The sequence below is a fragment of the Entelurus aequoreus genome, linkage group LG21, assembly GCF_033978785.1.
Source record: "Entelurus aequoreus isolate RoL-2023_Sb linkage group LG21, RoL_Eaeq_v1.1, whole genome shotgun sequence".
Taxonomy (NCBI): domain Eukaryota; kingdom Metazoa; phylum Chordata; class Actinopteri; order Syngnathiformes; family Syngnathidae; genus Entelurus; species Entelurus aequoreus.
Window position 1 is genome coordinate 42,961,076 of NC_084751.1, and position 23,517 is coordinate 42,984,592.

Here is a 23,517-nt window from a genome sequence, read left to right on the forward strand (position 1 = left end):
ACCCTCGCCACATTTGCTTGTGTTCATTGACAAACTTAACATAAGACAGTTTCAGTCGGAGATCACAGTCTGGGGGCTGCGTTGTGAGTCTTTTTTTTGACGAGGGTGAGCGTATACCACGTTAAATGGCCGACCGAATGACTGTGTGAGAGTGTTTGATTGAATGTGGTCCACCGTGACTCGTTCTGCAATTTCATTTATTGGCCCGAGCATTGTTCAAAGCATGGGAAAAAATGTGCATCTTATACTTCCGACATTTGCATAACATGAGTTATTTTACTAATCTAATTCAATAACGTTATCTGATCAAAAGGCTTTCCAAAGGGTACAAATTAAAACGAATGTTTGAGAGTAAAAAAATAAAAAATAAAAAAATAAAATGTTTCGACGCCCTTCAAAAATTAAGGACTTTTATGTCCTGTTTGGCTTAGGAGATAATTGAAAGTGGAATGTCCCCAGAAGATTAAATAGCACCCAGCCCTAACATATTGGAATAGTTAACAGCATTGGTATTTCTTGCAAAACCGCACAAGCGCCCCTAAATGTATTAGAACCATTTTATTTTACGATGCCGAAGACTCTTAATCGCACCTGATTTTATTGGAAGATCCTTTTTCATGTGTTGCTTTGTGTCCAACAAAATATCCCAAAACAGACCAAGAGGATGAAGATATGGATCGGGAAAACAAATGACGACAATCATTCCTATTTTCTTTGAAGCTGAAAAATAAGAATAAGAACAAGGAGTCACTTTCACAGACGTGTGAATGTGTTACTTCTTATTGTAAAATGTAAAATCCATTCTATAGTTTCTCATACTTTGGTTGGCTTAGTTTGGTTGGATGGTTTACATTTATTTGGAACATGTATGTAAGGGTTAGGGTTAGGGATAGGGGTTAGGGTTAAGGTTAGGTTTGGGTTAGGGTTGGGGTTGGGGTTAGGGTTAGGGTTCAAAAAGGAGTGGGAAGAAGCTGAGCTTATTTAATCCTATCCCTTTTACAATTCATAGCAATTTAGTAGCCCATATTCACTTCCTGTCCTCATTTTGTAACACAAATTACATCAATGAATACAACAGATCTCTTAATAATAGTTGAGTCAGTCATGGTTCACATATGACAGGGGAGTCAAACTGGTTTTCATTGGGGGCCACATCGCAGTAACGGTTGCACTCAGAGGGCCGCCTTTAACAATGAGTAATATATGAATATACACGTATATATATATATATACACACTACCGTTCAAAAGTTTGGGGTCACCCAAACAATTTTGTGGAATAGCCTTCATTTCTAAGAACAAGAATAGACTGTCGAGTTTCAGATGAAAGTTCTCTTTTTCTGGCCATTTTGAGCGTTTAATTGACCACACAAATGTGATGCTCCAGAAACTCAATCTGCTCAAAGGAAGGTCAGTTTTGAAGCTTCTGTAAAGAGCTAAACTGTTTTCAGATGTGTGAACATGATTGCACAAGGCTTTTCTAATCATCAATTAGCCTTCTGAGCCAATGAGCAAACACATTGTACCATTAGAACACTGGAGTGATAGTTGCTGGAAATGGGCCTCTATACACCTATGTAGATATTGCACCAAAAACCAGACATTTGCATCTAGAATAGTCATTTACCACATTAGCAATGTATAGAGTGTATTTCTTTAAAGTTAAGACTAGTTTAAAGTTATCTTCATTGAAAAGTACAGTGTTTTTCCTGAAAAAATAAGGACATTTCAATGTGACCCCAAACTTTTGAACGGTAGTGTATGTATATATTTTTTTACATAGGTTGCCAAAAAAAATATTTACATTTTACTTTAAAAACTGGCAGGTCAGTCACCAGAATTTTACAGTAAAAGCAGTGTTTTTTACAGCATGTACAAAAATTTTTAATAAATAGAATGGAATGGAGAAACAATACCACTGTTTTTAGCGGTAAAATTCAAGCAAAAGAGCTGCCATATATATATATTTTTTTTACCGTAAAGTCTTGGTGTTTTAATGTTGTTTGTTTTTGAATGTTTTAGTGTCTTACTGTATATGGAAAAAAAAACAGTACCAAAGTTGATTTTACGGTAAAAAAAAACTCAGTCGGCGGAATTTAACCCTAAAATGTATTGTCAATTTTACAGTCTGCAATTTGATTGATAATTTTAATAAGCAGATATTTAAGTACAGTATTTATCTTTATTTGAACAAAAAAAATATTTTTGGAATACATGCTAATATAATATTTTGATTTTCATAATACTGCGATGAGGTGGTGACTTGTCCAGGGTGTACCCCGCCTTCCGCCCGAATGCAGCTGAGATAGGCTCCAGCACCCTACGCAACCCAAAAAGGGAGATAAGTGGTAGAAAATGGATGCATGGATGGATTTTGATAATATTGCATTTTAAAAGATATGCAATTGCATGCAGTACATGATTTTAATGTCAAAAGGGAAATAACAAATATATTTGGTAAGAAAATATTAAGCATTTTATTAACGCATATTATTTCCAGGTTTTTGCAGGCCACATAAAATAATGTGGCGGGCCATATTTGGCCCCCGGGCCTTGAGTTTGACACATGTGACATATGACTAAAACCACATTTTCAATAAGGTTCAAAGTTTAAGTTATTTGCTTAATCCATTCGATAATTTAAGTCCACAAATTGATATGCTAACGTTTTTAAGTGTTGTATGCGCATACACATTTTTAAATTCCATTTTTCTCCAAGGTTATATTTCTCCTCTTTTGTTGAGAAGAATTGTTACACATTGTTGTGTAGCAGGGTTATAGTTTGCGTTGTACATAATTTTAGCACCAAATCAGTGAATTTCAATATGTTTGCTATTAGAAAATCCCTTCTTGTGTGATGCAAACTCTGTTGCTTGTTTGATGATGCAATTTGACCAGATTTCCCTTCTTCATGTGTCCAGGTGGCCTCTTCAGTATCATTTGATGTTTTGGTGCTTGTTGGAAACTCTCCACGTCAATCTGTGACTTTCTGTGTTGGAGTGAATTGAAATGCTGTTTAAGAATTCTGTGGATTCTTTGTTCCGCCTGCTTTCATGGTTTTGACATTTCCCGCTGTGTTATGTAAAACGCATTGGTAACAAATGTTTCTTTGACTGTGTTCCCTCCAGGTGGTCGCACAGTCACCAGATCTGCTCACTTTTACCATTGTTAGGTCTTGCTCACTTTTATTTTGAACGTCTCCACTGATTCATCATTTAGATGAATTTCTGCGTTTCATGTCAAACTCGAATTTTACCCTTTCCATTCCTATTTTCCTTCAACGATATCCACTTTCTGTAAAGGCCTGACAGTTTCGTAGTTGTGATTCATGCATTGTTGGGCCAGTGACTCAGGGGGTAGGGTGACCGGAGGTCCACTCACATGTAGTCTAGAGATCTTCAGGTCGCTACACCACAACTCTACTTGCAGAGTCAAAACTAACAACGGCACAACCAATGACTTCGACATTGTGACCGGTGTGAGGCAGGGTTGCATCCTGTCGCCATTGCTGTTCACAATTGTCATTGACTTTGTGATGAAGAAGTCCGTCACCGGGGCAAACTTTGGCATGAAGTGGGGAGGGGGCAGATTAACCGACCTAGAGTATGCGGATGATCTGGCTCTGGTTAGCCATACTCAGCATGCACTCCAAGAGATGACCAACAATCTCCATGAGCACAGAGAAATAGTCGGACTACGGATAAGCCAAGAAAAGACCAAGGCTATGACTTTCCACCACTCACGATAGACGAACATGACATAGAGTATGTTGAAGACTTCACCCATCTTGGAAGTAACATCTCAAGTACAGGAGACGTGGAGAAATACGTCAATAACAGAATTGGCAAAGCTGCATGAGTGTTCCAACGGCTCTGAAACATCTGGTCGTCCAAAGCCATCACAACGGCCATCAAGCTACACCTCTACATGTCAGTGGTCATACCAACAGCAACTTACGCCTGTGAGACGTGGATGAAGACAGCCAGTATCACCAACGAGCTGGATTTCTTCCACCGATGATGCCTCAGATCCATCCTGAAGATTGCCTGGAGATACCACATCTCCAACAAGAAGGTGATGAGAAGGGGCAGGTGTAGCAGAACTGTCTGACATTGTCTCCAAAGGGAGAAGGAGAATGATGGGGCACTTACTCCGACTGCCAAGAGAAAGACCGGCAAGTGTGGCAATGGACTGGATGCCAGAAGGTGGAATAAGGAAGAGAGGGAGGCCGAAGAAGATGCGGAGACAGACAGCCAAAGAAGAGCTAAGGGAGATGGGTGTCAGCTGGCAAGGACCAAGAAGAGCCGCCAGAGACTGGAGGGGACTCGTTGCCTTATGTTCCAATAGGAACGGGAGGAACTAAGCCTCGGGGAACTAAGCCTCGGAACTAAGCCTGCGTCTAAGTAAGTCCTGAGATCTGTCTTACACTACCACCACCAGTGTGTGACTTGATAGGCTTATTCACTGAGAAATTGTGGGACGTAACAGAAATACCTACGATGGGTGGAAGTGGATCAGTCTGTAAGGACTTGAGCTTCAGGACTCAAAGGTCAATGTTTTTCTTTGACAAAACAAGGTTACTCACTCGAACATTTCATTGAACCGCCCTTAGCTTTGAGTGTGGCATGCTTAGTTTACTGATGATGGAAAATTCTGTCATTTAATGTTTCAATAACGACTTGGACCGTCCTTGACTCTCCAGATTTCCCAAAGAATGTCACGTTTATTGTCCATCTTTCTTGGCATCCTCAGGTACCTGTATTTTTTGTTTCTATGAAGAAAAAAAACATACCCGATAGTTTGGGAGTTTTTATTTTTATTTTTACATATTCTTAAGGAAAATGCCAAATTAGAAATAAATGTAGGGGTTACGACAATCTTCATAGACATTTTCTCATGTTTGACACAACAATTGTATTCCTTTTGAGTCACATATTTCCACAACATGGTTGTATGACAAGTGAGAAGATACAGGTGAAACTCATAAAATTAGAACATTGTGCAAAAGTTCATTGATGTCAGTAATTCAACGTCAAATGTGAAACTAATGTGTGATATAAACTTATTAAATGCAACGTGAGATGTGTCAAGGCTTTGTTAAACTTTTGATTATCATTGTTTGCAGTTTTTAGAAACCCCAAATTTTCCGAGATTTCCAATTTGAAGTTTTCACAAGCTGTAAGCCATAATCATCATAATTATATTAAAAGAAGGCTTGAAATATCTTGAGTTGCATGTTATGAGCTTCTGTCATATGTTAATTTCACACTGTATATATAATTCCTGAAATAAACAAACCTTTACAAGACATTTAAATTTTTTGAGTTTCGCCTGTACTCACGACATCAGTTAACGTAAAATAACTTGTTTCTGACTGAAACATCTTCTCACACACTACTACACTTCTGCTTATTCCGTGTGTGTGCAGTATAACTAAATGCTACTTCACAATATTTAGTTTAAAACCTGGGCTCCGTTATATGACCTGAGCCTGCAGATCTCAGAGTCCTACTGGGTTTGTATTCCCTTAGCATTTCATGAATATATTCTGGATCGAATCCAGTCGGGTAATTAAAATCCGTAGCGAAACGTTAAAGTCTATTTTCTACATGACTGGAAGCCAATGTAAAGTCTTAAAAGCTGCAGTAGCTTGCTCTGATCTATTTGTTGTGGTCAGAATACAAGCTCTTGAGGGAGTCCCGTCAGAAGACCATTACAATTCAGTCAAGTGTACTGGAGTTAAAAACATGAATGAGCTTTACCTGGTGTATTTGGGAGACAAGACTCCTCACTCTGGATGCGTTCTTCAGCTCGTCGAAGGCTGTTTTGGGGACTGATTTAATTTGACGGCTAAAAGTCAGATCCAAGTCTATCAGCACACCAAGGTTTCTGGGTCTTTGGCATTTAAAGCCAGTGACTCCAGATATTTACATAACAGCAATTCTACTTTCTTTATTCAACTTTGTTGTGGTTTGTCAGGTTCGAACACCGATCTTCAGATTCCAGCCGGGGTGAAAAAAAGCAGTTCCTCGATCTGTAGATGTTTGCCATGGTCTTCTAAATTGTTTTATTATTGTTGTTGTCTTAAGACTATTTTATGTAGGTTTGTTTTAAAAGCACTGAGCTGGATTGCTGTCCAATTCCGTTGTTTCCATACAATGACAATAAAGGTATTCTGATTCTGATTCTGATTCTGATTCTGGTTTCACTCACCCTGCTGGAATCGTCAGATGTGTTGGAATCCGGCTCGAAGGACCAAGAAGATGTCAGGTTCAAACACCTATGACATCTATTAAACAGACAAGAGGCAAGGAATTAAACAGAGACAGGATTCAATTTAGCTCAATGAGGAGAAACGTCTGGGCTGTACTCTTGCACAGTCTTCCACCACGCTCTGACGAAAGGTTTGGACTTTCCCTGATTACATGGCAACAGCTGTTTCTAAGGGGGGGTGTCGTAAACAGCCGTTTCCCTCGGTCACAAAACAGTTCAAAGAAAAGATGCCTGGAGCTTGTGTCAGGTCCAGTTTCCTCTCCGTTTTGTAGATCTCGGGTCAAGACAGGATCTTCCTGTGGATTACAATAGATCAAAGAAACCGACATCTTCATGTCGCTTCCCATCGTACTCAGTGGAGATTTACAAGCTTTTTGCTTGGTAAGATCAAAGACAGCTTTTGTCTGCTCACCTGGAACTCATGTGAACAGAAGGTTTTGTGATAGCTTAGATACAATTATTCTGACAGGTTTATCTGAAGAAAAAATTGGATAGTTTATATTTGTTCTGAACAGCAACACTACACCTCTAATGGACTGTAGTCATTCAGGGTCACCGCAAGATATAACTGTGTGTCATCTGCATAACTATGGTAGCCAACATCGAACATGTATAGGATTCGATCCAAAGGTACCATGGATAGGCTGAACAAATGGGGTCCAAGAACTGACCCCTGGCACACCCCACTTGTATTAGCCATTCGATCAGATTAAAAATTTTGGTTAACAAATAACGTGTTTCCTTCAGTTACATTCTGAACCATTGTGGGACTGTTCCATGAAGGTGTATCAAAGATCTCAGCCTGTTCAGCAGTATTCTATGATCTACAATATCAAGCGGCGCACTGAGATTCAAAAAGACTAGAGAGGACTCTTTTTCCGAGTCAGTGTTTAGCCTTTTATCATAAAAGTGCAAAATGATATATATCACTTGTCATGATCCTTGGTCCGGATCATGTTTTGTGTTTTCTGTTAGTTTTGGACTCCTGTTTGTGCTCCTGAGTTTGTTACCATAGCTACGTATTATTTTTACCTGCCTCTTGTGTTCGGGACGCTCACCTGTTTGTAATCAGAGACATTATTTAAGCCTGCCATTGCCAGTCAGTCGGTCTGGCTTCTTTGTTTGCTTGACGCTACTGTCACGTAAGTTTTGTTTGTTCATGCCACAGCTAGTAAGTTTTCTAGTTCTTGATTCCAGTGCTAACTTTTGCTTGCCTCCTAGCCCATGCTAAGTACTTAGCTTCAAGTGTGATCGACACCTCGTCCCGTCGGGTTGTTTTCTGTTTTGTACCTCTTTGAGTCTTGTTTCAAGATTAAACCATGTTCCTACCTGCAAGTCCGGTCCGGAGTCGTCCGTTTGCATCCTGGGAGAACGAACCGCACAGTAAGCCGCAACCAAACCGTGACATCACTTCTTTGTAGATTCTGTACTGTGATGAAAAAGGGAAACTGGATTAGAATTAATGAAAAAGTCCATCCAAATTAAAGCCTTTTTTATCTTTGAGGTCTTTCAGTCTTGTTTTCAGTCTCTAAATTATACCAAGTCTATGCTTTGAGTATTTTATAGAATGTCTTCTTGGCTACAGACTTTAGGAACTATGTTATTTTAGTTTTTAGTTTTATCTACTGCTTTCGACAAAGTTTTGAATTGAAATATATTTTTTTATATGTACAAATTTGAACAATTCTGTATCGTCCTGTGCTCTTTTGATTTCCGGGGTCCTGCAGGGCTCAATTTTCGGGCCTCGTTTTTTTCCCCCCGCCATTTCTGCTGCCCTTTGGCAGCCGTTTTAGAAAGCATGCAATTGCTTTCCATTGTTAAGCGGATTATACCCAAGTATATGTGCCTGGAAAAAAGAAGGATGCTTCCTCGATGCAAAATTGGCTAGACTGCTTTGAGGAAGTAAATTAATGAAAGTACGACTTCTGGTGCTTCTAGTACAGGGATGTCAAACTGGTTTTCATTGAGGGCCACAAGGCAGTCATGGCTGCCGTCAGAGGGTTGCATTTAACAGAGAATAATGTATGAATTTGCCTCTAGATTTCATTGTTAATTATATAAATTGTTTTAAGTAGATTGTCGATTTTACAGTAGAAACTTTACATTTACAAAATTTTACTGTAAAATGTAGTGTTTTTTACATTTTTTACAACAAATAGAAAAACCGTACCACTGTTTTTTTTTGGAGGGTGGGGGGGTTTACGGAAAAAAGCTGGCAGCTTAGTTGCCAGAATTTTTGTGTAAAATCTACATGGGTTTTTACAACATTATATTGTTCATGGAAAAACAATACAAGTTATTTTTTTATTCTGGCAACTTAGCTGCCTGTTTTTCTACCATAAATGGTAAATGTACCGTCTTTCCATTTACAGTAATACACCGTTAAAAACAACAACTGTAGATTTTAGGCAAAAACTGGTCAGTCAACAGAATTTTAATGCAAAAAACAGTAGAAGTTTTTTTCAATTTACAGTAATATGCTGTAAAGAACAACGTAAAATGTATTGTCATTTTTATTAATTTGATGGGTATTTTGCTGTAAAGTTAAGTATTTTTTCAAATTTTTATTTAGACAAAAACATGTTTTGAAAGTACGATTATATACTGTAATATTTGTTGCAATTTTTACGTGTGGGTCGCATCTTACTGCGGGGTTCGTTCCCTCGGGATGCAGACGGAACACACCGTCGTGCAGGTAAGAGGATGATTTATTTTCCATAAATCAGTCGAGAAAACAAGAATGAACAGAAAAGCAGGCCGATAGCATTGGAAGCTATGGCGAAGCTTAGCGCAGGAACAAGAATCAAGAATCACAGGAATAACCAACTGTAACTTGTTGCATGAAGCAAACAATGAAGCCAGACCAAGGTGAATAAATAGCTCTCTGATTAGTTATCGACCACTAACCAGAGGCAGGTGAACCCAATTAATCCCCATGGAAACCAAAACAAACCCACAGGTGCACAAAACAGGAACTAAGGGAGTCCAAAACTAACAGAACATAACTAAACAAAACATGATCCGGCCACGGATCATGTTTCAATGAAACTATTCAAGTTTAAAAGGCATGCAATTTCAAGCAGTACATGTATTTATTTCTGTCAAAATGAAAACAATCCATTACATATAGTGAGAAAATATGAAGTACTTTATTGACACATGTCATTTCCAGGTGTTTGCGGGCCAGATACAATGATGTCACTGGCCAGATCAGTCCCTGTGAATTTTGGCAGTCTAGCATGCAATCCCAAGCCTGTTGTCAAAAACCTGGATTTCAGGGGTAAAATTGGACGTGCAGAAAAGTGCTGTGATAAACTCCGTTTTCCACCTGAGAAAATTGGCGAAAATAAAGATTATTCTTTCTAAAGATTCCTTTGAGACGGTAATCAATGGCTTTGTCACAACTCGGCTGGATGACTGTGACTCATTGTGTGTTAATGTCAATCAATGTTCTTGGTCTTGACTGCAGCTTGTGCTAAAAGCTGCTGCACGCCTTTTGACTGGAATACATCGTACTCCGGTTTTATCTGCACTGCACTAAGCTACATTTTAGTTTAGGGCCTTTTACCTTTTACCCCCTTCATAAATGGTTCACATTATGATTTATAATCTACATCAAATACACTTCCTTGTGGTCTACATAAACTGATGGTGCTTTGGTCAAAATCTCGCATGTATTTTGCTTTACAGACCCATCGTCTAGCCCAGGGTTTGGCAACCCAAAACGTTGAAAGAGCCATATTGGACCAAAAATACAAAAAACAATACTGTCTGGAGCCGCAAAAATGATCACAGTTTTATAATGAAGACAACAGATGACATAAGTGTCTATATTAGCTATATTAGCCTACTATCAAAATTACTATGTGACGCAGGTTAAATGTTGAAATTTAATATTCATTCTACACATTTTTACGACATTAGAAACCATTAGTAAATCAGAGGCTACTCAGAAGGTAGGGATGGCCGATACCACACTTTTAGGATTCGATACGATACCGATACTTTTTCTTGCATTTTCATCGATACCGATACCGATGCCGATACCATAAATTTCACTTTTTGTCAGTCAAAAATATTATTACTATTATTATTTAAGACAAATCACAAGACAAATACAGACCATTTATACCACATTTATTATGGTCAATATATAATAAAAGTAAAATTAAAATAAATAACATTAAATATGAAAAATAAATTAAATATTATATATAATAATAATTATATATTATATATAATAATAATTAGATATTAGGGCTTTCCAATTAACTGTCAAATCCGAATCGCAAGAAGCTGCAGTTATTTTTTAAAGTTTGTGATATAATTAGCAATTAATGAAATATGAAATAGGCTAATGTTTTCGAAATGTAAGAAATCATGTTACAGATTAAAACCATAATCACATTCAATCATATATTTCAAGATTTTCTTGGAAAAAAATAAAACTGTAATGCAAAGATGAAGAATCTCCAAATTGTATCTCTTTCTTATCTTTTTTTAAATACTCAAGCAATTTTCAACTAACAGTAAATTCCCCTGTGTGGAAATTATTTGAATTTAGGATAATCATTTAAACAAAAATATTCAGTAAACATTACTAAAAAAATAAAATAAACAATGCCTGTTTTAAGTCAGGCTGCATCGCTGTCGGCTGGCTGTGTGTGTGTTGCACGTTGACCACGCTCATTCGCTGTCTCCTGTCACGTGACTGGGCCAGCTCTATACTCTGCCAGGTACAGGGGTGTCCCAGCACATAGTAAGTTAAGTAAGTCATCAAAAACATCTGAAAGTGATGCTTGCACACCCCACACGCCGTTTTTTGGTTTATATCGATACTTTTTTCAGAAAAGTGATGCCAAATGAGTAGCGTGTGAGTATCAATATATCGATACCACAGGATCGATACGCACATCCCTATCAGAAGGTGAGATAACTCCTGGAAATTACTGGCTTTTAATGGCCAAAGGTATAGATGTGTGTGTCCAAGTTAAGGCCGTCTTCTTTTAATAGATTTATTACAATCTTTGGCAAGCTAGGTAATGTTTGCTGTTGTCTGGAACAACATGGAACACAAACAACTATCAGAAATGCAGCCAATATTACATAAAGATAATATGTCATGATACATGCAAAACTAAATTATATACAAAGAGGATAAACGTAAAGGAAATTAAATTAGCTCAATTATACCTACAAATGAGGCATAATGATGCAATATGTACATACAGCTACCCTAAATAGCATGTTAGCATTGACCAAATATGCCTGATTAGCACTCCAACATGTCAATAACATCAACAAAGCGCACCTTTGTGCATTCACGCACAGTATAAAACGTTTGGTGGACAAAATAAGACAAAGGATATTTCACATGTAAACAAACTGTTGCGTCACAGTCCACACTATGGTGAGTTCAAGTACCGCCAAAATTAGTAGGACAAAACGATGTTCATCATCAGTGAAGCATACACACAAACATATTAAACAGTGGGCTTTCTAACAATTGAGAGGGTTTGACAGAGTAATTGTATGTATGTTATCACAAAAGTGTCCGTTTTCGGAAACTTCCGGCGAGCAGATAGAGGCTGTCTTTGTTGTACCAAGCCAAAGGCTTGTAAAATTCCATTGTGTACGATGGGAGGAGACGGGAGGGGTTATCTATTGTGAGCCAAGACCTGGCCAAGCTCGATCCAGGACCAGCCCGAGCCCGAGGAATCTTATTCTTTTGTGTTAATGTGACCGAAAACAATGGCTGTTTACATACACCCCCATTCTTTTAGAAACAGCTGTTGTTATGCAAACAGGGAGTATCCAAATAAAAAGAGGTGGCGTAGAATCTTTCGCCAGAGCGTGCTGAGACACCGTGCAAGGGTACAGTGTCCAGGCGTCTCTCCTCAAAGTGAGCCAAAATTGAATCCTGTCTCTGTTTATTTCCTTGCTTCTTGTCTGTTTTAATAGATGTCATCGATGGTTAAACCTAACACGGTTGTGTCGTGCTTGTCCTCAAACAAGAAACATACTTTTTCCATTTTCAATCCTTTTTTAAAAATGCTCCAGGGAGCCACTAGAGCGGCACTAAAGAGCCGCATGCGTCTCGAGAGCCGCGGGTTGCTGACCCCCGGTCTAGCCCCTTTCTGACTGTCTCTAAAATATGAGTTATGAGAATAATGAGTCCAAGCCTCGTTCCCTCCTGCTGGCTGAGACTGCGTCTCTGCCTCCGTTAGCCAAGTCATTTTAGCAGTACGCGTCCGTAGCAATAAATATCAGAAGTTCAAACTATACACAACTTTTTTATTACAAATGGCAACAGCAGAGGGTTTTAGCATCCAACCGTGCATTAAGTACGCACAGAAGAACAAACTTTAGAACCGAGGAGATGAAAGCGTCTCAAAGATGAAAGTGTTAGTTCTCTCTTTCAACACTAAGCTGTAGTTTACAGGCTGAAATGTTATTCTCTCTATTTGAATTGACCCTGTACTTCAAGGGCCACCCGGGTCTGAGAGTTCTGGACCATCAATTCATTCAACAATATAATCCATTTTTAAAATAACCTTGTTCACGGATACATCTCCTTGGCAATGGGCGTGCGTAGCAACTGTCTGTGATTGTGATTGACAGCTACGAACAACAATAATTACAATGCGCCGTGAAAAGTCGGGGGCCCCTAATTGGGTGGTGGCTGCAACAACACAAAGACATACTTAGTGAGACTCTCTGGGTTGTTGTCGCCAACGCACGCTGGATGGCGTAAAGGCAATAACCCCGATAATAATTTCTCTTAGCGCTTATTGTGAGTTGGGGGAGTTTCCCAAGGTTGGGCTGTCAGTCTCCGTTAACCTTATTTGTCTCTTTATCGGTATCTTTTACAAGTTTTGCCTTGGCAAAGTGTTAGCCATCAACATGATTATCAGTCTATTACTGATCTTATTAAAGGCCTACTGAAAGCCACTACTACCGACCACGCAGTCTGATAGTTTATATATCAATGATGAAATCTTAACATTGCAACACATGCCAATACGGCCGGGTTAACTTATAAAGTGCAATTTTAAATTTCCCGCTAAACTTCCGGTTGGAAACGTCTATGTATGATGACGTATGCGCGTGACGTCACGACGGCAACGGAAGTATTCGGACCCAATGTGTCACCATACAAACTGCTCTGTTTTCATCGAACAATCCCACAGTATTCTGGACATCTGTGTTGGTGAATCTTTTGCTATTTGTTTAATGTGCAATTGAGACTGCAAAGACGAAAGTTGTAGATGCGATCGGTGTATTAGCGGCGGACTACAGCAACACAATCAGGAGGTTGTGTTGTGTTTGAGCTGGATACAAGACGCACTACCGTGAGTACAGCTTTGGCTTCCAAACATTTGATCGCTTGCCCGTACGTGCGTGTCGCTATGTGCATGTCACGCATGGCGGCCGGGGTGTCGTCGAAAGCTACAACGCCCGCCGCCGCCGCTCCGTAGTTAGCTTCAATTGTTAAGCTTCGCCAAGCTGGAAATTGTTAACCGTGTATTTACATGTTCATGGTTTAATAGTATTGTTGATCTTCTGTCTATCCTTCCAGTCAGGGTTTTTTAAAATTTTGTTTCTATCTGCATTTGAGCCCGATGCTATCACGTTAGCTCCGTAGCTAAGTTAGTTAGCTTCAATTGTTAAGCTTCGCCAAGCTGGAAATTATTAACCGTGTATTTACATGTTCATGGTTTAATTGTGTTGTTGATCTTCTATCTATCCTTCCAGTCAGGGTTTTTTAAAATTTTGTTTCTATCTGCATTTGAGCCCGATGCTATCACGTTAGCTCCGTAGCTAAGTTAGTTAGCTTCAATTGTTAAGCTTCGCCAAGCTGGAAATTGTTAACCGTGTATTTACATGTTCATGGTTTAATAGTATTGTTGATCTTCTGTCTATCCTTCCAGTCAGGGTTTTTTTAAATTTTGTTTCTATCTGCATTTGAGCCTGATGCTATCACGTTAACTCCGTAGCTAAGTTAGTTAGCTTCAATTGTTAAGCTTCGCCAAGCTGGAAATTATTAACCGTGTATTTACATGTTCATGGTTTAATAGTATTGTTGATCTTCTGTCTATCCTTCCAGTCAGGGTTTTTTAAAATGTTGTTTCTATCTGCATTTGAGCCTGATGCTATCACGTTAGCTCCGTAGCTAAGTTAGTTAGCTTCAATTGTTAAGCTTCGCCAGGCTGGAAATTATTAACCGTGTATTTACATGTTCATGGTTTAATAGTATTGTTGATCTTCTGTCTATCCTTCCAGTCAGGGTTTTTTAAAATTTTGTTTCTATCTGCATTTGAGCCTGATGCTATCACGTTAGCTCCGTAGCTAAGTTAGTTAGCTTCAATTGTTAAGCTTCGCCTAGCTGGAAATTATTAACCGTGTATTTACACGTTCATGGTTTAGTAGTATTGTTGATCTTCTGTCTATCCTTCCAGTCAGGGTTTTTTAAAATTTTGTTTCTATCTGCATTTGAGCCCGATGCTATCATGTTAGCTCCGTAGCTAAGTTAGTTAGCTTCAATTGTTAAGCTTCGCCAAGCTGTAAATTATTAACCGTGTATTTACATGTTCATGGTTTAATAGTATTGTTGATCTTCTGTCTATCCTTCCAGTCAGGGTTTTTTAAAATTTTGTTTCTATCTGCATTTGAGCCCGATGCTATGGGGCGGCATGGCGTAGTGGGTAGAGCGCCCGTGTCAGAAACCTGAGGGTTGCAGGTTCGCTCCCCGCCTCTTACCATGCCGTTGTGTCCTTGGGCAGGACACTTCACCCTTGCCCCCGGTGCCGCTCACACCGGTGAATGAATGTTGAATGAATGATAGGTGGTGGTCGGAGGGGCCGTAGGCGCAGATTGGCAGCCACGTTTCTGTCAGTCTACCCCAGGGCAGCTGTGGCTACGAAAGTAGCTTACCACCACCAGGTGTGAATGAATGATGGGTTTTTAACATGTAAAGCGACTTTGGGTACTTAGAAAAGCGCTATATAAATCCCAGTTATTATCACGTTAGCTCCGTAGCTAAAGTGCGTCAACGATGTATTGTCGTGGAGATAAAAGTCACTGTGAATGTCCATTTTGCGTTCTCGACTCTCATTTTCAAGAGGATATAGTATCCGAGGGGGTTTAAAATACGAATCCGTGATCCACAATAGAAAAAGGAGAGTGTGTGGAATCCAATGAGACCTTGTACCTAAGTTACGGTCAGAGCGAAAAAAGATACACCCTGCACTGCCTCTCTAGTCCTTCACTCAAACGTATCCTCATCCACAAATCTTTCATCCTCGCTCAAATTAATGGGGTAATCGTTGCTTTCTCGGTCCGAATCTCTATCGCTCCATTGTAAACAACGGGGAATTGTGAGGAATCCTTCCTCCTGTGACGTCACGAAACTTCCGGTACAGGCAAGGCTTTTTTTTTATCAGAGACCAAAAGTTGCAAACTTTATCGTCGTTGTTCTATACTAAATCCTTTCAGCAAAAATATGGCAATATCGCGAAATGATCAAGTATGACACATAGAATGGATCTGCTATCCCCGTTTGAATAAAAAAAAAATCATTTCAGTAGGCCTTTAAGTCCTGAGCCTTGCTTCAACTGCTCTTTACTTTGTTAAATGACCACATATCATATATTGGGTGCTGAATGTAAACGTTCAGTCACACTTTTTTAACAGATTATTTTCTCAGATTTATAACTCATTGTTTTCAGATTAAACTCACTTTTCGCAAATTTTCTTCACATTCAAGTTTAAATTAAATGTTGACTCTGAATATTATATCTAAATGTTAAATTTAAACTTACATTTTAAATATACAATACAAAGCACACATTTTTATTTTTAGTTTTTATTTTCTTATTTAGTTTTTTTTGTATATTTTTTTTATTTTGTATTTCTTTACTTAAAAAAAATATATATTTTTTTTATCTTTTTTTATTTCTAATAAATTTTTTTATTATTTGTATTTATTATTTTTTACTTTTTTTTAGACTTTTAGATTTTTCTATTTTTATTATTATTATTATTATTTTTAAGTGACTTAAAGTTTAATTGCTTTGTAGAGACACTGAGATAAGTTCCTTGTGTTCATCATGGTGTTTTTTGAAACTGTCAAGAGGAATATTCTTGATATGCACATTTTCAGAATGCCAAAGTAAAAGAAAGAAAGATTTTATTTCAAATTTTTGTTATTATTATCATTATTATTGTTTTTATTATTATTTTTTAAGTGACTTAAAGTTTAATTGTTTTGTAGAGACACTGAGATAAATTCCTTGTGTTCTTCATGGTGTTTTTTGAAACAGTCAAGAGGATTATTTGTGATATGTACATTTTCAAAATGTGTTTTTTTTATTTTGGGCCAAAGTAAAACAAAATAAAACATTTTATTTAAAATTTTAATTTTTTAAAAATGTTTATTGATTTATTTATTTATTCATGTATTTTTTAAATTTTTTGTAGTGACTTAAAGTTTATTTGCTTTGTAGAGACACTGAGATAAGTTCCTTGTGTTCTTCATGCTGTTTTTTGAAACTGTCAAGAGGATTATTTGTGATATGTACATTTTCATAATGTATTTTTTCTATTTTGGGCCGAAGTAAAACAAAGAAAGATTTTATTTCAAATTTAAAAAAAATTTAAATTTAAATTTTTGTTATTATTATCATTATTATTGTTTTTATTAGTATTTTTAAGTGACTTAAAGTTTAATTGTTTTGTAGAGACACTGAGATAAATTCCTTGTGTTCTTCATGGTGTTGAAACTGTCAAGAGGATTATTTGTGATATGTACATTTTCAAAATGTGCTTTTTCTATTTTGGGCCAAAGTAAAACAAAATAAAACATTTTATTTAAAATTTTAATTTTTAAAAAATGTTTATTGATTTATTTATTTATTAATGTATTTTTTTTAAATTTTTTTAGTGACTTCAAGTTTATTTGCTTTGTAGAGACACTGAGATAAGTTCCTTGTGTTCTTCATGGTGTTTTTTGAAACTGTCAAGAGGATTATTTGTGATATGTACATTTTCATAATGTGTTTTTTCTATTTTGGGCCGAAGTAAAACAAAGAAACATTTTATTTAAAATTTTTTAAATTGTTATTATTATTTTTTAAATTTTTTTAGTGACTTAAAGTTTAATTGCTTTGCAGAGACACTGAGATAAATTCCTTGTGTTCTTCATGGTGTTTTTGAAACCGACAAGAGGATTATTTGTGATATGTACATTTTCAGAATGTGCTTTTTCTATTTAAGGCTGAAGTAAAACGAAAAAAAAACAAAACAATCTGAAGTTGTTGTAGTTGTATTTTTAAGTTATTATGCCATGATTTTACCTGTCCGGCCCAGGTGGGAATATATTTTCTTCCATGCGGCCCCTGAGCTAAAATGACTTTGACACCCCTGATATAAAGATTTGAAGGTTTCTCTCTTCTCTCTCTTGCTGCCCTCATTTCCATTAGCGAACATCCTTTCTCCTTTGTGATCTGATGTGTTTTGACTACTCAAATAAATATTTAAAAAATACCTTAGTTTTTCTCGGGACATTTTTTTGTTGAATATGAAAAATTCCAAAACATATGCTCGGGCCCCGAAACTTTAAAACAAATGTTTATATCAGTGGTGGGGGTTAAACTATGGAATTATCTTTACAATGAGATAAAAGATTGTAGAAATATATTCCAATTGAAAAAAATATATAAATACAGAACAATGAAATCATATGGACAGCTGTAAGTGTCTACATTATGCTTTATATTTATTATTTTACTTATTTTTGTCCGGTTTTGTATTTGTTATGTATCATCCCGTGAGGTGTATATTACTTTTTTTTGTTCGATTTGCACTTGTTGTTTTTTTTGGTGTGTTTTTTGTTTGTTTTCATTATATTTGGATGTATTTGTTTGGTTTTTATGCTTGTGAATCTGCGCTATCCATTAAGTAAGACTACTTATTATGTTGAAGGGGGCAGGAAATATAAGATTTTCTTCATCCTGTTCCTTCTCAAGCATAGATGTGTAAATATGTGTTTAGTTCCTCAAGTTGAATTGTCTATTGATCAAAAATGCACATCAATGAAGGAGATAAATACAAAAATGAATGAATATTTTTGTTTTTAAATACAATTTAGTTACTTGTATGCATGTCTTACACCTTGAATCTTTTATTTAATTTTTCCGGTTAAGCACTTTGGTCAGTGGTTGACTGACAACTTAAGACAGGGGTGTCCAAAGTGCGGCCCGGGGGCCATTTGCGGCCCGCAGCTAATTGTTTACCGGCCCGCCACACATTCTGCAAAAATTGCAAAATTGATAAAATTACAAAAATAAAAAATAAAACATTTTAAAAAAAAGTGGAATGAGGTGAAATCTAACAAGAAAATGTTGCAATGTTGACACAAAGCTGTCATGCAGGCTGTTTTTTTTCTTTTGTCTTTGTTTATTATTCCTTTTTTTGCCATTGCTAAAAAAAAAAAAAAAGACTAAAAATCTGTTATAATGAATTATTACTTAAAAAATATCACTTTAAAATGTTTTATGTGGAAAAAATATTGCATACAGTATATTGTGGTTGCCATATAAAAACATCAACGTTTTATTTGACAAAAGAGCATAATACAAACAAAATAATAGTTCAAACGTAAAATCGACGGATATATCTGAAGTTGATCTCGTAATTTAAGTGTTAAAAGTAAAAAAAAACTAATAAAAATGTATCACTTTTTGAGTGGGGGACCTTTTGGATCCCAAATATATTTAGTAGGATTTTATTGAACTTTTCACTGTGATTACTCAAAAATATTAAATAATTAAAATCAATGCTGTCCTGCATTATTGATCTTTTAAGGCTCTAATACTAAATACTGCATATTTCAGTTTTACTATAAAAAACAAAGTTGTCCTTAACAGAAAAGGCATAAAACCTTTTTTATTTTTTTTATTTTTTTACTTTAAATCTACCTGAAGTTGATATAGAGATTTACTGTAAGCGTTAAATAAAAAATAATAATAATTTGACTTATTTTTAACATTTTAATGAGTGAGACCCTTTATGGTCCCCGGGAGCCCTAAAGGTAAAAGAAACAAAAAAAATCCATATATTTTGTTAAGGTTTGAAAATTAAAAATATCAAAGTGGCCCCCGCATGCTTTAATTTTTCCGTGTGCGGCCCTTAGTGGAAAAAGTTTGGACACCCCTGACTTAAGATAACTGGACAGTTTCTGAACAAACGGTGTTTCAGTAGTGTGTATACGAGTGTTTCAGTAGTGTGTGTGAGAGAAAAAGATTTCAGTTGTTTATGTGATGAGCATTTCAGTAGTGTATGTAAGAGGTAATTCTGAATAATGTCCCCTCATAAGTCCCCACCAAGCCTGAGTGGTTTTACAGAAGCCTTCATTGTGTCTGTACTAGCATTATGGCTTCAGTAGGGGTCACACTTACTCTGCCTGGCGCTGCCGGGCGGGAGGGGGGCTCACGTCTCGCTGCTCCATGTGTGGTTGAGGGGAGCAGACTGGCGGTGCAGAGCCTCTCCAACAAGTTCCTCTTCTTCCACCCAGCTTTGCTGAAATAAAAAAAATATATACTGTTGTTAAAAATGTGTTTACAGTGACCTTGAAAATACAGTACAGCATTTTAAAGGGGGCCTATGATGATTTTCCGCGTGACTAATCGGCTTTTATACGTGTACATTTTTTTTAATTAAAGGCCTACTGAAAGCCACTACTACCGACCACGCAGTCTGATAGTTTATATATCAATGATGAAATCTTAACATTGCAACACATGTTTAAAAAAAAAAAAAAAAAAAAAAAAAAATTTTTTTTTTACATAAATAAACACAATCATGTGTGCTTACGGACTGTATCCCTGCAGACTGTATTGATCTATATTGATATATAATGTATATATTGTGTTTTTTATGTTGATTTCATTAAAAAAAAAAAAAAAAAAAAAAAAAAAAAATATTTTTTTTAATTTCTTGTGCGGCCCGGTACCAATCGGTCCGCGGACCGGTACCAAGCCGCGGCCCGGTGGTTGGGGACCACTGCTGTAACAGATGTAACAAAGTCAAATCGGATATTGTCCAATAATTTTTTTCAGCTAATTTGTACATTTTCATGTGGACACTACATACATCGCTGTTTGGTAGACGACGATAAAAGACGGATTTGGCACAACAAATCATAATTTCGCTGACATTACAATATTTTATACGTTCATCAAACAGCTGCTGCAGTAATGTTGCTGTATATTTCAACTTTATTAACAATATCGCTTTCGTACATGCGCTTATCTTTCTTTTGGTTGCCAACAACAACAAAAAAACATAATAATAGAACAAAACCCAAAACCAGTCAAGTTGGCACGTTGTGGACATCGTAAATAAAAACAGAATAAAATGATTTGCAAACCCTTTTGCAAATTGAATAGACTGCAAAGACAAGATATTTAATGTTCAAACTGGAAAACGTTGCTATTTTTTTGCAAATATTAGCTCATTTGGAATTGAATGCCTGCATAATGTTTCCAAAAAGCTGGCACAAGTGGCAAAAAAGACTGAGAAAGTTGAGGAATGCTCATAAAACACTTTTTTGGAACATCCCACAGGCGAACAGGCTAATTGGGAACAGGTGGGTGCCATGATTGGGTATAAAAGCAGCTTCCATGAAATGCTCAGTCATTCACAAACAAGGACGGGGCGAGGGTCACCACTTTGTCAACAAATGCGTGAGCAAATTGTCCAACAGTTTAAGAACAACATTTCTCAACCAGCTATTGCAAGGAATTTAGGGATTTCACCATCTACGGTCCGTAATATCATCAAAAGGTTCAGAGAATCTGGAGAAATCACTGCACGTAAACAATGATATTACGGACCCTTGATCCCTCAGGCGGTACTGCTTTAAAAAGCGACATCAGTGTGTAAAGGATATCACCACGTGGACTCTGGAACACTTCAGAAAACCACCGTCAGTAACTACATTTCGTTGCTACATCTGTAAGTGCAAGTTAAAACTCTACTATGCAAAGCATTTTTCAACAACACCCTGAACAGGAAGTCATTGTGTGCATGTTATAATGCTGTTAACATGTCTCAAAACATGTCCAATATGTTAAAACAGATATCATGTGGCCACATTAAGTGTTGTCTCACAGGGTCACCAGTCCAAAGGAAAAAAAAATGCATGGGTGCAAATCCCAGGAAAATTACAGAGGTGCAGTCACCTAAAGGATAATTATCCAACCGTGATTGGACAAACAAGAGCACCATGGCAACAACACACAGTCGATCCTGCCACGCAGGCTTCTAGTGATTTTTCTTCTCCCAAAATAGCAAATGGCGTATACATTAATACACACAAGCTTTTGTGCTGCTTTCTTCTCACCTGAGCTCATTGTTGGAAAACAAAAAGGAACTGCATCCTCTGTGGGCAGTGGGGGAAAAAGCATCCACGAACAACTCAGGCTTGGTTTCAACTTCATGGTCTTCAAATTTGTAGTGAAAAGAAACCAAAAACCTTTGAAACATAAATTTAACCTTTAATTCACCATGTTATATTCTAGACAGGTTTGGTTTGTTTTCATGCCTTATATATATATACATATACACTATATGTATGTATATGTACACATTTTTACGTATATACATATATATTTATATATGTGTATATATGTACATATATACATATATTCGTATATATATGTACATATATACATATATTCATATGTATGTACAAATATACATATATGTGTATATATGTACATATATACATATATGTGTATATATTGTACATATATACATTTATACGTATATATGTATATATACATATATATATATATATATATATATATATATATATATATATATATATATATATATATATATATATATATATATATATATATATATATATATATATATATATATATATGTATATGTATATATATATATATATATATATATATATATATATATATATATATATATATATATATATATATATATGTATACGTATGTGGGCTCTATATCGAGGATGTCGTTGTGGCTTGTACAGCCCTTTGAGACACTTGTGATTCAGGGCTATATAAATAAACATTGATTGATTGATTGATTGATATGTACATATATACATATATATGTACATATATACATATATGTGTATATATGTACATATATACAAATATACATATATACATATATGTGTATATATGTACATATATACATATATGTGTATATAAGTACATATATACATATATGTGTATACATGTACATATATACGTATATATGTACATATATATATATATATATATATATATATATATATATATATATATATATATATATATATATATATATATATATGTGCATGTATAAATATATGTGTATATATTGTACATATATACACATATATATATATATATATATATATATATATATATATATATATATATATATATATATATATATATATATATATATATATATATATATATATATATATATATATATATATGTGCATGTATAAATATATGTGTATATATTGTACATATATACACATATATATATATATATATATATATATATATATATATATATATATATATATATATATATATATATATATATATATATATGTACATGTATACATATATGTGTATATATTGTACATATATACATATATACACATATATATATATATATATATATATATATATATGTATACATATATGTGTATATATTGTACATATACTGTATATATATATATATATATATATATATATATATATATATATATATATATATATATATATATATATATATGTGTATATATGTACATATATACAAATATACGTATATATGTACATATATACATATATGTGTATATATGTACATATATACAAATATACATATATATGTGCATATATGTATATATGCACATATATATGCAAACATATATATATATATATATATATATATATATATATATATATATAAGTATATATATATATATATATATATATATATATATATATATATATATATATATATATATATATATATATATATACATATATATATATATATATATATATATATATATATATATATATATATATATATATATATACATATATATACATATATATATATATATATATATATATAGGGACGGCGTGGCGAAGTTGGTAGAGTGGCCGTGCCAGCAATCGGAGTGTTGCTGGTTACT